Source organism: Gopherus flavomarginatus, chromosome 10 (genome assembly GCF_025201925.1).
Source record: "Gopherus flavomarginatus isolate rGopFla2 chromosome 10, rGopFla2.mat.asm, whole genome shotgun sequence".
NCBI classification, from domain to species: Eukaryota; Metazoa; Chordata; order Testudines; family Testudinidae; genus Gopherus; species Gopherus flavomarginatus.
The window spans coordinates 40,065,609-40,082,866 of record NC_066626.1 but is presented as its reverse complement, the minus strand read 5'-3'; the positions used below and the strand labels follow the sequence as shown (position 1 = coordinate 40,082,866).

Below are 17,258 nucleotides of genomic sequence, written 5' to 3'. Positions count from 1 at the left end.
ATATACCTGTCCTGCAAGCAAAAGGCTAATACTTTATAAACATTAATTCATCAAGATTAAGTTATTTTGACATAACTAGGGTTCCTAGGCACTACAATAATACAAATAATAAATAATATAATGACATTCTATGTGAATGCAAAGCATAATCATCAAGCTCAAAGCATCTCACTTAAAACTTCTTAAAAAGAAAAGTGCAAATAGAAGCTGAGTGGACATTAGCTAGAGTACTCTCTATACTGTATTTGAAGTTTTAACATTTTAGATTTTTAATTATTTTGTTTTTTGCAGATTACATCAAAATCCATTCATCCCTCTTGTTCTCTTCTTTTCCACCACTACGGGTGGATGGGTGGTAGCCCATAACTGAGAATGATGATACACTGAAAATGTAAAAGCAGACACTATTTTTAAATGCAGAAACTGAACATTTCTTTGAGCTATTAGGCTACCTAAATAGTAGTGAAATGTACTATATGCACTGATGACTGCTCGTAGCCCACTTGGTCTGCATTGCTGTTATTAATTCATGACTTTGTTTATATACACAGAAAAATTACCTTAGATTCTTTTAATAAAAAATGTTTAATGCTGACCTCTTGGATTTGAAGGGGCATTAAACTGTATCCTTCAATGTTTATTGTATTACTATTAAAATAAATATTGGACAGGTAAGCCAGAGCAGGCAAGGAAGAATGGTCACTTAAAAATAAAAAAGGCATGTTTGATTTATTTAATTCCTGATTTTTCTTTTCGCATGATGTCTTTTTCAGATAAGAAAATAAATGCAACAAAAGATTTGTTTAGGTGATTTGCAATAAAACAAGCAGTGATGGCAGACTATAAGAATAAAAACTGAACACAGGAAAGTATGTTTAATACTTACTTTAAGTGTAGGTATTAATTTACTACTGTTCCACCCTTAACATGGGGAATGTTAGCTTAAATGGGGCAAAGAGGCAAAGGAGGACGAGGAGAAGGGTTCAGTTTTTTTTGTTTACCAGATTAAAATTATCTAAAGTCAAAAGCAGTATCTTCTCCTAGAGCGAAGAGGAAACAATACAACTCAAAATAAGTAACAGAGTTCTAAATGCTAGCTCAGTTGCTACACTTTTATACTTTCTGGGTGAGACTTTAAAAAGCATTCTAATTTAGCCTAATCTTAGTTCCCACTAAAGTTAATGGGCATTATACCATTATTTCTAGGGGAGGAGAACGGGGATGATTTTGAGCATTTTTGAAAGTCACACCTTTCACTTAAGTATAGAAGTTGGTAGATGGAAAGTCTCCCAAATTAAACTACTCAATAAATAATGAAAAATAAAACAAATTAAAATTTTTAGTTTAAAAAAAAAAAAAGTCACAGCTGCACTGACCTGGAGGGGCTGGAACAGCTTCTCTCAGATTCCTAGAACACAAGTGGAAAGCTGAAACAAAATGAAATATATTTACTGCTTCACATTTACAGGAAAATCTGCCTTCCACAAAGAAGAGGGTAAATGCCTCATTTTAATAGACTTATTGTATACCACCAGCACAGGATCTGAAACACAAAAGTGAAAAGGAAGGGTTCAGGTGTTTAAAACACAAATGAGATTTTTCCCTACTATAAGTCAACCTTCTGAGACAACATATTTGAAAGTCTGGACCAATGGGTTTTCTTCAGTATCATTTGATGTTCAAACTTACTAGACAGAGAAATTATTACTGGCTTCCAAGAATTGTTCTCCCACCCAGCTATACTCTTTACAAGCCAGCTCCTGTGCTTTCCTTAGCACAGGATGTGCTCCAGTGTACTGCCTGAGGCTTTTGTATAGGGTGGAGGGATGCTTAAATGACAATTTCTGTGGTGTGTCAGAGTCCCTGCACAAGTGGATCTTCTGAGTAATGTTCCGTCCCTGCAAAGGAGAAGAGGGACTTGGTCACTGAAGCACGTAGGACTGCAAATGAGCAGGGTGGGCTCCATTTTGAAACATCACTTGCCATAAAAAGACAGTGCTAAAGGGAGTGAGGCCCTCAGAATGTAGTTCAGGAGAATTTGCAGTACACACTGTCTCATTTGAGATGGGAGTGGAACCATGAGGAGCCTAAACTCCTACTGACTAAGCAGAAAGGAGCTGTGCAGAGGGTGGAGGACTCAATACCTGAAGGCAAAGAGAACCACAGCCTCCTACTTTGCTGCTGCCACTATTTGCCTTGCTGTAAGAGGCCATTCTGTTTGCCCTGGGAAGAAGACTTAAAGTTGGGCTTGCTCCAGTGGGTCTTGAGGGAGAGCAGGAGAGGATATAACAAGTGCATCATCATGAAGAGATCTAAGCACAAACAGCCACAGCATTTTCTGCCTGTCTGAATGGCTAACTGCTCCATGAGGTTCCAAGAAGCAAGCAGTGGAGAGACCACGCAAGAGTGCAGCTGGACAGAAAGAAAAAGAAAGTTTGAAGTTGGTGATTGGTCACATTGCCAACCAAATCCAAAAAGCAGAAGGAAACCCATTTGTCCAGATTGTCAAATGACCTGAAGCAGAAAGATCCAGTACACAGCTCAACAGAATCAGCAGACCTAATTATGGAATGGGGTGTGTGCAGAGGAACAAGGAGAGTATGACTTTGGTGAGACAGGGACAGAGCTGGAATAAAGGCAAAATTTCTGTGTGAAAGGCAAGTGGAAGGGTAAACACTGCAGGCAATATGCAAGGAATAATTTTTATTTTTGGGGGGGCTTTTTTGATGGGATTATGAAAAAGTCAAATTACTAATACAGATACAAATATAGGGAAGGATTAAATAAGTAAGCAAACGTGAGTTTGGGTGACAGGACATAAAAATTAGTTTAAATGCATGTATATTCTCTTCTAAAGTGTATTTCATGTCCTTAAAAACATTACTGTCCTAAATATTTCTGTTTCTACTGTTACTGAAGCTACATCATCTTATGATAGACTACATAATTAGCTGAATCTGGAAACAAAGGTTACTTACAGTTTGGCAAAAATAAAGTTTTAGTTCTCTCAGACATTTCCAGAATAATATTCTTTTCTAAGTTAATTATGATTAATCTTCTGAATTCACCTGTCTGGGTTCTTAAATCTCAAAATTTCTCACAGAAATTCAATTAATCAAAAATGAAAACTTATCTTTTCACTACAATAATGCTAAGTCATTTTTACTGTTTCAACTTTATTAATAAAGCCAGAAAACTGGTTCACGTCTACATTGTTTCACACTATCATGTAGCTATGAATTTGATACAAATCATTTCTGAGTTTTTGTAATGAAGAACTGTTTCACTGGTAAGATTTCTGTTATACAAAACAGTAGACTTTATAAGTGTCTTTACCAAAATAATATAATTGACCACTTTGAGCACTCTTTTGTGAAACCTGTCTGCGTTTACCTACAGACAGAAGTGTTCTACACTTCTTGGACTCAGTAAAAGTCAAAACTTCCTAGCTGTAAGAACAATGGGACAATGGAACAGACTGCATAGGGAGGTCATGGAAGCTCCTTCGCTGGAGGTTTTCAAAAGGAGGCTGGATAGCCATCTGTCTTGGGTGGTTTAGACATACCAAATCTTGCATCTTGGCAGGGGGTTAAACTAGATGATCTCTCCAGTCCCTCCTACCCTATGGTTCTTTGATCCTCATCTAAAATTTATGTTGACCAAGCTACATTGCAGCAAGATATGATTAAGCCCTGGCATAAACACCACTGTTCTTCCATCCACCGAGCTACTGTTTGTTGATGGGGTGGATTTACTACAGCAATGGAAAACCCCTTTCTGTCGCTGTAGCGAGTGTCTATGGACTGGTCTGCAATGGAAAGCTACATCAGCTTAGCTACATCTCTCAGGGGTGTGAAAAATCCACATCCCTGAGAGCTGCATGTAAGTAGTGCTAGATCGAAGAAAGAATTCTTCAATCAACCCTAGTTACAACCCTTAGTTATCCTCCCATAGTGACGGGAGAATGCCTCCAGATGCTGCAATAAGTGCTACAGCAATGCAGCTGTGCCACTGTAGAATTTTAAATGTAGACTTAGCCTACGCTACAGTGGCATAGCTGCAGCTGTGCCCTAAGTCACCGAGTGTGAATCTTGCCCTTACTCAAGCCAATGGCAAAACTCTCATCGACTCCGATAGGGCCAGGATTTCATAGGTATTTCTTGTGACACCGGTAAAGATATTTCAGATAGAAGTGTGATTGGTAGGTTAACAGTGTCCCATTAACACCAGGAGAATCTAAATTTGGTGTTATACAAAGTTGTTTTTATTTATTATATGTACTGCAGTAACATCCTACAACTCCAAGAAGGAACAGGGACCCTTTGTGCTAGGTGGACATATGTGTAGGAAAGCATTACCTGCTCATAACAGCACACAGTCTAATTTAAGACAAGATGTAACAAGTGAGAGTAACAAGCAACAAGGGATGGTTGAAGAGATGACAGGGCTAACTAATAAGATCGCGCAGTTATATAAGCTAACGAATGCACACCACTTGATGACTTCAGTAAGTATTACTATATAATACTGAACCATACTATGCTTGTTACTATGAAAGTCTTCACTGGGTTCTTTTTAAGTGGGAATTTGATCAACATTTTTTAAAACCAGAGGCGCGCCAAACTGAGATCAGATACAATTTCAGAAAAGCAATGTGTGTCAGCTAAGAGTTAAAGATTGGCACATAGCTTTTATTTTTGGTCTTAAATACCTACAGACAAGAAGCTTAAACAAAAGAAAAAACTACCAAAGAAACTAGAATGGATAAAAATGGAAAAAAATCTTGACATAATAGGAACATCGGAAACATGGCTGAATGTCAAAAGTTAAGGTAATACAGTATTATCTTGATATATCCTATACAAAACCAAACAGATTAGGTTATACAGGTGTGGGAGCAGCAGTGAACCCAAAAGATTTAACGCAATCAAATAAGACAAAATTTCTGAGTAGAAAGAAGGATATATGGCGAAATCGGTATGGCTACAAAAATTCCTAGTAAGAATACCAACAAAATTAGGCTTACAGATCTCCAAATCATGATAAAGATATTGTGTGTGCAGTGAAGATCAAAATATTAATGCACAACTTTAGATACCCAAATATAAAATGATAATAAACAAGTTGCCCACTCAACCCTCCAAAAAATGCATTTTTATTATTATTCATTCAAATTTCTGTCAATAACCTTTAATTTAACAAGGAACCCCAGTAAAGTTTAGTGTATTTTTTGTTTTTTTAAACTTCACACATTGCAATGAGGCCCTTTGAATCTAATATGCTATATGAATGCTAAGTGTAATTTTCAAAATGGTATTTTAGTAGATGTTATAACTACCAGATCAGAGCAGTGTTCTACTTAACCCAACATCCTCACTCTAGCCTCAGTTCTGCAAACATTTGTTTTAAATCAATGGGGCTATTACTAGTAGTAAAGTTAAGCATATGCGTAAGTGTTTTCTGTATTGGGGCCTCTGATAATAGCCACTACCAATACTTCAGAGAAAGGTTCAAGAAATCCTGCATTGGACAGTTATGGAATAACCTACCCATAGTGGATTTTTTTCCTCATCCCATCTGCTAGTGGCTGTCTTATAGTCTAAGGCAGTAGTTTCACTATTTTTTTCATTGGCAGACTCCTAAAAACTTCCAAATGGAGGTGCAAATCCCTTTGGAAATTTTAGACATAGTCTGCACCTCCCCCACCCACGGGACCACAGGCTTGAAAAGCACTGCTCTAAAGTATGATAATTTATATCTAATGTAAGTGTGGATATTCTCAGTAGCCACATAAGAGGCTATTTTTGTTTGTTTTAGTCCTACTAAACTCTTGCACTCAAAGACAGCTTGGGGCAATAGAGGGAATAAAATCCAAATTCACTCACTTGGATATAAGGTAGATTTTAACAAAGTTTTTGCTAAAGGGAGTGGAGGGTGGAAGGGAGAAAACAAAAAGCCCAGAATTCATTTATTTGGAGAAGCGGACAGCCTAGAATTTACTAGTTGAAGACGGGGGAACCCAAAAACCCATTAATTGTGGGGTCAAAGATCAAAATGTCTTCATTTTTGGAAACAACAAACAATTTATTTGGGGGATGGAGGGGGAAGAAGAAAAGGCAACTAGAATACATGTGAGATAGGAGTATCCCAACTGATTTTATTTGCAAGACCAGAATGATTTTATAAGTGGGGAAAATCATGAGGTTGCAATGTAAATTAAATAGGTGGCGGGAGGTAGCAGCACATGAAGTCCCTACCTCCTATTAGCAAACTTAATCCTGAGGCAAGAAAGTGTCGCACCAGGGAGGATTTTCAAGCCCTAGAATATAACCATCATGCTTTGAATGTCTGGACACCACTGCTGCCTCACATAAAACGTCTTCTTGGTGGGCCACAAGTAGGTAAGAGACTATAGCTATTGAGAGGACCCTAAAGGAAACACACACAATTGGCAACAGAGTGTCCAGCTCCCACTCACCAAGCAGACCACCACAACCCAGGCCAGGCCGGAAACAGACACAGGCCACGCAGCCCCCCTATGGCAGGACAGCTCTCCCCTCTTGGCAGCTGCTGAGGGGCACCTGGGGTCCTCCATCTCCCTCCGCCCTACCCAGGGCAGGCACAGGCGAAAAGCGGCTGGCTCGGCCCCCTCAACAGCAGGGGGAGGGACAGGCCTCGCTGCACCTATCAGCCCCCCCGCCCCCAGGGACGGGGTGGGAACCTGCTGTACCTGTCAGGGCAGCCCGCCTCCGGAAAAGGAGCCTCACTCTGCTCTCCAGCCTCTCCCTGGGGCAGCCGCGGGAACTAGCCTACCTCGGGGACGGGTAACGGCCTTCTCCGCGCTGGCTCCGGCCCGAACCCCGCGGCTCTACAGGCAGGGGGGGCCACAGGCCGCGGTGGGGGCGGGGGCCTCTGTGGAGAGCGGCGACGCCATGTTAATGCCTCCCGGGCACCCCCACCTAGCCAAGGCCGCGCCGCCCCCGTCACCTGCCCGCTACGGCTGAAGCGCCTCCGCGCACAAACCCCACTACAACGCCACGGAGGCGCTGCCGGGCTCCCCCTCGCCGCGCTCTGTTTACAAACTCACCCCGGGTAGACGGGTCGAACCGCACATTAAAGGCCGGGTCCCCAACAGGCTTCCGTCCCTTCTCGCGATAACTCACTGACATACCCCCGCCCGAGGAAAAGGAGTCACGTGATCCAAGGGGCGCTGTTGGAGGAGCCATCGGGCAGGGCGCTGATTGGCTCGGAGGATGGGGCTCTGTAGTGTCTGTGTGGCCGGAAGCGATAAGTAAGAAGTTAGCGGGAAAGGAAGGCCACTAAGCAGAGCCCGCGAAGGCAAGTGGGTGGAAGGGGGATCTTCAGAGCTGTCACTAGTTTAGTTAACGATTGTCGAATGGTTGGTACTGAAAATAATGGGGGGAATGGCTGAAGAAAGTGCACTTTAGATGAAATTTAAAACCGACATCCTGACCCTTTTGTGGTAATTTAATTTACATTGTCTTTGGGGCAGGGACCATCATTTTGTTCTGTGTACAATGCCTAGCAGCACAGTGGGGTCCAGGTTCATGACGGTCTCTTAAAGGCTATGGTAATACAAATTAATGATAATTAAAGATCCAGTTATACATCTGCAAAAGTAGCTTGAGTGTCACAACCAAACTGCATCCTCAGTAATTCTACTTTTGCCTTGCTAAATTTCTCCTTTATTTTCAATTAAATGTAGCATTCTTCACTTACTCTCCAGAACCATGTTGCTGGGCTCTACACAATGGCTGGTGAACTGACATCTTTGTAAACTCAAAAACATTGTCTCTCTCACCAACAGAAGTTGGTCTGTTAAAAGATATTACCTCACTCACTTTGTCTCTCTCTAATATCATGGGCCGAACACAACCCTGCAAATAACCTTTGTACTTTGTAAAGTACTTTGAGAGCATGTGGGATAAAGGTTATAATATATATGAAGGAGCTTTATCAAAATGTAAAATAATTCTTGATTGCACATAGGGCTTGAAAGGCTTAAGAGTAGGACACAATGGGGATTTTATACTTTCCAACTAATAGGTGCTGGGGTGCTGCCACACCTGCTGGCTGGAAGTGGTTTCTATCTTATACAGCGTTTACAGTTTGGTTCAATGGCTCTCAGAACCCTCACTATGCAAATTATTCCAACACAGCTGTTCCAACTATACCACTCTCACATAGCACCAATTCCTGAGGTGCTACATTTTAAAATGTACCAGTTACCAACTGCTAGCACCACATGGCTTGCAGCACTGGTTGCCTAAATGTGATCAGAGAACTCTGGGCTACAAGGCTAGTCATGCAGTTCCCTACCTTTCCTTAGTCTCAAATTGGCCCAGAAACCTTGGGGGGACTGGAGACAAGAACAGAGCAGCAAGGACAAGATGAGGAGCAAGAACTGCTAGTGCTAAACCCCAATATAGCCCACTCCAGCATATGCTATATAGCCATTATTGTGGCCTAGATCTAGCTGGGGAGAAAGCAGAGCAATCTCTGAGTAAAAGCAATGAAGGTCTCTATTAACTGCCTCTTTGTCAGATACCAAATGAGAGAGAGATTATAGCTAGGACTAGAACAATCGACAAAACAGGTTTTCTGACTCTTGCCCACATGCTCAGGGTTTAGCTGATCGCCATATTTGGGGTCGGGAAGGAATTTTCCTCCAGGGCGGATTGGCAGGTGCCCTGGAGGTTTTTCGCCTTCCCCTGCAGCGTGGGGCACGGGTCGCTTGCTGGTGGTTTCTCTGCAGCTTGAGGTCTTCAAACCATTTTTGAGGATTTCAATAACTCGGTCCTGGGATAGGGGTTGTTATAAAATGGGATGGGTGGGGTTCTGTGGCCTGCCTTGTGCAGGAGGTCAGACTAGATGATCAGATTGGTCCCTTCTGACCTATGAGTCTATGAGTTCATGGTGTTCAGAGTGCCATCAGATTTTTTCCTGTTGTGGTCCATACCAGAAGATCAGGTGATGCAGTTTTCAGTAAAGTCAGTACAGTGAAGACTCTATCACTATCTATAGAATTGTCCCACCAGACTGGCATTTCATTTTGTGCCTGTCTCTGTTTCCGCAACTTGTATAAGAGTTTTCAGGTATTCAAGCTCCTAAAGGGATGAACATTATCAAAGCCCGTTGGATAAACCCTTGCTGTCCAGTTACAGTTGAGATGTGAGATGATGTGGCCCTTGCTGTCTGCTCTTCAGAATATTTGAGCTAATGATTCTGAATATAATCAGTTTTTATTCATCACTTGTGACTGCATTTTTTGAGTGTTCAGGGTAAAGTCAAGTCTTTTGGTGCTTCTGGGGCCAGTCAAGTTGGGTCCCACCAGCTCGGATTCTTAAGTGGGCAGATAGGGCTGTGATTCTGACTCTGGTTTTCCAGGAGACATTAGATGGATCAGGGAGCCAAGACTATGCCACAGAAGTGTGCAAATGGGAAAATCTGTAAAGTAAATATCCTTCATTCATCCAGGTCACCTAATCACCCTTTTTCTCTATGAGGATGGTCGTTTCTTGGCTATCAGTTTGTTCCCATTTTAAAAAAAGTTATTGTTTTCATTGGCCTTGGTTTTGGAGAGCTTTACCAGTTGTTTGTTGACAAGGTATTCATGTTTTTTGTATCCAGCTGATGCCAACAGTGTATTTCCTTGTGACTGGGCTGGGCCTTTCTCATAGGTGTCATTCATTTAGGCAAGACTGGTCTGTTGCAAAGGAACAGAGTAGGTCTTGTTAAGATGAAGGCTATTCAGAGTGGATAAGAGATCCAAAGTCAGAAATTATCTCATATTGAGAGCTGATTGGAGTAATTCAGGATTACTTGGCAGGTGGTCAATTGAAATTATAGTGCATAATCATGCCCAGATGTTATCCTAAGATCCTGTACAGAGGCAGGAGTGAGGCCATGTTATCTGGTGAGCATTTGGATGAGGAGATGTACTTTAACATTGAGCAGAGAGGTAGGCATACCTCTGGACAAATCAGATTTGAGAATTTTAGTCTGGACCAAATCCCAATGTTATCTGGAAGAGTAACTTGTATCCAATTTGGTTCTGAGCCTATTGTGGCTGGAGAGCAAAAGGGTTGCATTGTTCAACTTTTATTGATGGATAGAAAGAAGGGCATGCTTTTGGTTATATAAATATTCTTATTGCAGGTTTTTGAATAAACTAATGAAAGTTGCAGTCATTTGTTAAACCATAAAACAATGTGCAGAGCCTTTATTTCCAATGGCATAGTTGTTACAATTAGTTATGAATGACTAAATAAAACGAATGTATAGATTATATCCTAACATATGATAATGATGTAAAAAAATACACTTCAAAACTGGTGGGGATCTACAGTACCAAATTAAGTAGTAACTTCATTATACCTTAAGAAAATTCAGATAAGGCTTTACATTCCTTCATGTGCAGGCCTAATCCTCATATTAATCTTAATTATTCAAAGGCAAGGAGATTTCCTGAATTATAACGAGAAAAACTTTAAAATTCTTTCATTTATATATTCCATGCTTTCTTGACTGGCTGTGACAGCTAAGCTTTAGTCATTAAATGTATGATGTGATCACTCAGCATTGCTCCAAGTTTTTTCACTTGTTGGCCAAAAGGTAGTGGTCATGCTCCACAGTGTAACCTGGGCTTTGTGTTCTCTAGAGAATTAACTTGTTGTGAATCACAAGTTTTCTTGTTAACACACTCCATAGTCAGACACCATCACCCTCCAGTTATATCATAATCTTGCCATACGGTTTTGGCAATATTTTTTGGTTTGGGCTAAGCCACATGTTAGCTTGCTCCTTTTTGCTAACTTTAAATGTCTGCAGTGAAAATGTGCAGCTATGACCAGTCACAACAATCAATAATGGTCCACCAATCCGTTTCCAGAAGTCCTCAGAGCACCTAATCCCATGCTCTGTCTTACCATCTACCTGTGCTCTGTCACTGACCTGGAAGTTGGCTACCTTCCTATAATTCTACTCAGCATCTTTGGACCTACACTGTTAGAAGTACCTTCAACTTTTGTCATCTCTGGTCTCCAACACAGCAGTGAGAAAAATGCTTGCCAGGCATACTGCCACCTGGCCAAAGGATGATACTAAAACCTTGGTTGACCTTTGGCCTGGAGTGAGAACTGCCCACCTGTAAGATGCCATAGCCCCAAAACTGTTGGCCAATCATGGGATCAACTGGACCGGACAATAGAGCAGGGAGAAGATGAATGGGCTCAAGGTTGGAGGGCCAAGAATAACAGTTCCAAGCCCCATGCCACTTGAGAGCTGCCCGTTTTATGAGGCACTGGGTGGTGTTCTAAGCATCGTCCAGTGTGCAGTTCTCATTTCAGCCTATGCTCATCTGTGACGTCAGGATGGGTGCAAGCTTGCAACATGGTTGTCTGTAAAGACACAGAAGCCACCCTCTTGGTTGTGAACAGCCAGCCTGGAGAAGACCTCGGTCCCAAATCCCAGGATCTCTTTGGTAAACCAAACTCCAGTGAGCACAGTAGAGTCTTTCATGGAAGAACCAGTGGAGGATATAGCATCTCAGCCAGGTAATGTGGGCACAACCATTATTGTTAATGTAAAGTCAGAGTTCCACTATACCTGTGGTCTATACCTGTGCAAGGCAGGCCTCCCTTTGCCTCCCCCGTAGCTCACAAATCCCCTCTGGCCATTTTAAAGTTCAGCTACTACAAGACACGGAACGATTTCCCTTGCACAATCAGAAGGTCTCCAATCCGAGCCCTGGAATATCTGCTCTCCCCTTCCAGACCGGGATCTCCAACAGGACCATATCACCTAACACCACTGCAGCTTAGACCACGCTTGAAATAATCACCAATGCTGCTGCTTCATCAGGACTGATCTCCCCACCCACCTCTCAAGAAGTCTCCCCTATTTCAGTGAAAATTTTGCTTAATGGGAAGGTTGTGGTACTCACCTTTTTTTTTTTTCTAGGAATGTGCTTTAACCAAGCTTGTGATCTGGCAGAAGCTAGCAATCACAGCAAGGCAGTGAATGGAATAGGATGAGATAAAAGTTACAATTTCTTTTTCCAAATTACACAGGAAGGATGTAAAACTATGTTGAGACTCAGACTTTTTGTTTGTTTGTTAAGAACTTTCAAGAGAGGCTCGGATGTAGTGAGTGAAGAGAGGACACCTAAGAGACTGCTGTCTGTGAGCTAACGGCTATACAGCCTAAGAGCCCAACAACAGAAGAGCTGGTACTCTCCAGGCAGTAAGACCAGCATCACAAAATGGAGTTCAGCAGCAGGACGGCCAAGGGAGGGCTGCAAAATGAAAAAAAGGAGAACCTAGTGACAGAGGAGACGTGAACTCTGGCTGAAAAGATGGTGACACAGTGTCTTTGCCATGATAGGGAGATGAGGGAGCAAGACATGGCATTTCAAAGGGATGTCTGAGAGACTGTTAGGGATTATGAACCAGTCAATTCCAAGCTCTACCGCCCAACCCACATGTCCAGTCCCATCACTTCACTTCCATCGCACCATATCTTCCAGCATATGTACAAGTCTAGATGTGGGAGTCAGAGAGCAAGTCAATGAGCCATAGCACTGCACACCATCAGCAGTAGCTGCGGTGTTCTGCCCCTATTCCTACACAGGGGAACAAACTGGTATCTTGAAGATGTACAGTTCCATTAGATGTAACAGTGCACATCAATATTTTCAGTATATTTTGCTCTTTGCTTCAGTATTTTGCACTGTTATATTCTTGCTTACACCTGTTAATGTTCTGCACATCTTTTCAACTTCGTAATGCTGGCTGGACTGCCCAAAACATGTTTTACCTGGGGAAGACGGGCTGGTGAGCGCTTTGTATAGCTCCATGAATGTACTTTTCTCATACAAAAGCTCTGGACCCTGACTCTGCTGGCCTGTGTTTCACAATGTAGTCCCACCACTCTGTGCTTGTGACCCTGATCCAGAAGCAGCAGTCTGCCTAGTGTGCCTGGGGATGTCTGCCATGAAAGATAGCATTTGCTAGGTCCATGCTGCCCTGTCTGCATAGTGCTGGCCTTTTTGCCTTGTGCTTGTATCAGCAAGCCCCTGCCTTCCCCAGGCAAAATGCCACCTCCACCCTATTTTTGTGGCAGCTTCTGCAAAGGCATGCCAAAGAATTATTGTTTCAATAAAAAACAGCAGCTGTCACTCCCAGTTGTTAAGACAAGCAGATTACCTCCTTGAAGCACAAGGAGGTAACAGAGCACCAGCTTGTGTACTGGCAATTTTGTGGGCCTAGACCATTTCTGCCAACAATCTCCATAGGGGTAAGACATGTTGCCACATACCCATGTCCTCTGAAAGTGAACTCAGAGTATGTACCCAGAAATCTTTGCATTTCAGGATTGAATACAGCACCAGTACTGACGCCGTGTGTGACTGCATATGTCGAGTATTCAACTGCTGTTCTGCAGCGTGGTCATGCTATACTGTTTTGTAATGTCCAACTCAAAATTAGACTGCAGTGAAGACAAAATCTGTGTCTCATGCTACCAGAAAATGTTTTTTTCCTCTAATGTTACTGTACAAAAAACCCACAAGCAATATGGAAAATGGACTAGACAGTGGAAAACCAGTGAAAATGACTACACACAAAATCCTGCTAAATACAAATTGCTTATAAAAATATAGTTCTCTTCTAATCTTTAATTTCTTAAATTCTTAGGTAATATTTGAACATACTAGCACTTACAATTTCAAAAAGTGATTTTTAACTTGACAATGTCCCTGTAAATAAAATACAAAATATTAGCTAAAACATTTTGCATTCTTATTAGAAAATTCCAGCAACTATAGTACTAAAAGCATCTTTGTGGTTGATCCAAGACAGTAGGGCAAGCTTTATAAATGAAGCAGGAAAATGTTATGTAATTTAAACATTGCTGATTGCTAAACAGAGGTGCTGAATAATATCAGAATTATAGCTCCTTAAAATGCAACCACAAGATTTACACATTTATTAAATTTAATAAAAGCTACTTGCAATGCAAAGTATGCATACAACAAAATGTTAGCGTTATCACCAGAACTAAGTTTCTGGACACCTGAATCTAATTAACATTAGTGAGAGTCATACAGTTAACAGGGCAATGAAATTTCCTCAGACTATGATTCCTAAAATGCAATGGGGAAAACAATAGGATCTTCATTTAGAAGTCTGCTCTTTGAACTAGAATGTTTATGTCCTTAAACAATACAGAAAAAACTTACTGCTATAAATTTAAACTGTTTCCTTTAGTTAATGTAAACACTGATTTTAATTATACACCTCTACCTTGATATAACGCTGTCCTTGGGAGCCAAAAAATGTTACCGCATTATAGGTGAAACCGCATTATATCAAACTTGTTTTGATCCACCGGAGTGCACAGCCCCACCCCCCCGGACCACTGCTTTACCACATTATATCCAAATTCATGTTGTATCGGGTCACATTATATCGGGGTAGAGGTGTACCTAATGCAATATCTCAATTCAATGCAAAAATCACATCTATATTTCACATTTAGCAGTCTTATTGCGGTGTCTAAGGCTTGTTGATCATTAAATGGCAGTAAGCACTCCATAATGGGTCAGACATTGTCACCTCAAATCATATTTCCATCTGAAAAATTTAACTATAGTAGATACTATAGCACTATACTATACTATGTAGCACCTAAAATTCCTCTGAGGTTAAAGAATAAAATGTTTGATTATTTTTTCAGTCAATTATCTGACCTCTCAGCCCTCATCCTCAAAGGAAATCTGCATAACACCTTCAAAATGCAAACCTGGGAGCTTAAACTCACAACTTTTAGACTAAAAATCATGGACACAGTAAAGACATTGTTTTAATGAGTCATAAATTCAATCTATAATCCACTGACCCTCCTTTTTTGTCCTATTACTGCAGCAGTGTTAACTCCCCACTTTCCCTTGAGTGGTCTATTACAACATGTGTTAACTACATATGCTAAACAATCTGTTCCACCTTGTATGTAGACTTGACACTATGAGTACTTTTCCCAGACTTGAAGAAGAGCTCTGAGTAAGCTCAAATACTTGTCTTTCACTAGCAGACATTGGGCCAATAAAAGATATTACTTCCCCCATCTTTTCTCTCTCATCAGTTATATAATCAGTTATTCTGTTTCGTTGACAGCACATTTTCAGAGCTTTGCAAGAGTATTTATCAGTAAATTGCAATTGCAGAGGCTACAAACAGACACATATATAGATAAAAGAGTAGATGATGGTGGAGGAATGTCTGCAAGCATTTTTGGTAATGTTGCATATGGGTCCCACAAAAAGACCCTTCTAAATATTAAAAGCAGAGCCAGGACTGTTTTTGTGTGTGTGTGTGTGTGTGTGTGTGTGTGTAAAATGCCTAGCACAATGAGGTCCTAATCTGTGACCAGAGCTACTAGCTACTGCAATGCAAATAATGAAGAAAACCCCTTGTTAAAAACAACCTCTTAAGGCCCTATTTTTTTCAAGAGTACTCTATTAAAAAAAAAAATCAGCTTGAGAAGTGTCCCTTTAAATTTGCACTCAAGTTGACATTATAACCTGAATTTTGCACCCCCTCTCTCTATAAATCAAACACAATGAAATATAGGTCTTAAGATGGTAGATTATCTTTATGGGAAAGGTTGGATTTATTTGAGATCAGTTAGGTACATGATTTGACATCCCAAAAAATCTCAACAGTTCTTCTAATGGACAAGTCTGGTTTTGTTATGGGTTTGTACAATCCCTACCATATTGGGTTCCTAACCACAATGCCTCCCCCGCACCCCCCACAAACCCAGCATTATCACAGTCCAAATGGTAAATAACATAGATGATGGTTCATTGAGCTCCTCTGTTTAATATCTAAGGAATAAGCAGAACAATGGGACTTATTTTAAAGTTGCCACACAAGATTTTTCAGAAACTACATTTTGGCTTGTTGGCAGCTTCAGACAGTAGCTAGCTCCTATTTCCCACCATAGGGTTATGTCAGAGAGCTCTCAGTAGCCTGCAGAAATGTTTTAGCCTCCCTCTACCACCATCCCCAAACCATGTAAGGCTTGGGAGAGGCCACCATACAGGCACTTTTTCTCATCACCATAAGCAAGTGGGAGGGAAGGTTGGTGTTGATTCCTAAAGCTTGTGTGGTATCCCCTCCCCAAGCCTCTTCCAGCTTGCAGAAGAGAGGTGATTGATTAGGTCTACTTACATTAACCTTTTAAGTGGTGTGTAAGGAAGGCTCATTTACTGCGTACTTGAAACAGTTAATTACACTCAATACTACCATGCCTGCAGGCTTAACAAAGGTTTTAAGATAGGATATTGAAGAACATACATGCACATACAAAAACAGATACATGTTACAGTAGCAGCTTTTTGCTCGAGTATCAACAGTGAAAAAATATTTCAATACTGAACTTACAAATGTTCAATTTGTCTTTTATATTAGGGATATGTTTAAACAATAGTCTTTCTGAATGTCAAAGAATTTTCTACTGCCTGCTCGATGTTCAAATGTTTTGCAGCAGCAAGACAGATGACTAAGTAGCGAGAATAATGGAACATATTTGGTTAGAAGTAAACTTAAGGTTACAAGTATCAGAGGGGTAGCTGTGTTAGTCTGGATCTGTAAAAGCGGCAAAAAGAGTCCTGTGGCACCTTATAGACTTACAGACATATTGCAGCATGAGCTTTCGTGGGTGAATACCCACTTGCATCCGATGAAGTGGGTATTCACCCACAAAAGCTCATGCTCCAATACATCTGTTAGTCTATAAGGTGCCACAGGACTCTGCCATTTTTAAGGTTACAAAACTCCAAGAAATTCTATTTTAAATTACTTGCAACAGGTAGAAGTTTCAGGGACCAAGAGTTTAAGATGAACATTAGTGCTGATTTTCTTGCTAGGGGGTTAGAACAAGCAGTTGTGATCATCTAAGCTTTTAGCAGGTTGTTGCTACCTAATACACCTTCTGTGAGAAGTAAAGGGTCTTATGCATTTATTTAATATTGCTGCCCTGTGGAAGGGTGACTGGAATTTTCAATTTTCTTTTAGAGCATCATAACAACTTTTACAATTGTGCTAGTAAGGCAGCTAGGACTGAATTATTGTAATGTTTTGTGTTAGAAAATGTGGAGTTATGTACATAATTGTCTAAAAGGCAGCTACAAGATTTAGTGTACAGCTTATTTAACACCAGCTCAAATTACATTG

The 17,258-nt window shown here is 40.9% G+C and overlaps 1 protein-coding gene across 2 annotated transcripts in view; it reads right to left on the bottom strand.

Annotated features, from left to right (window-relative positions):
* The window catches only part of ATF2 (activating transcription factor 2), a 93,488-nt gene extending 86,292 nt beyond the window's left edge, over positions 1 to 7,196 (bottom strand). For both annotated transcript variants that reach the window (XM_050969028.1, XM_050969029.1), the window contains exons 1-2: positions 7,088 to 7,196; positions 1,377 to 1,427 (exon numbers count right to left, since the gene is read on the bottom strand). The gene's annotated coding sequence lies outside the window, so the exon portion shown is untranslated. The remainder of the gene's footprint in view (positions 1 to 1,376; positions 1,428 to 7,087) is intronic.
* Positions 7,197 to 17,258: the final 10,062 nt, after the last annotated feature.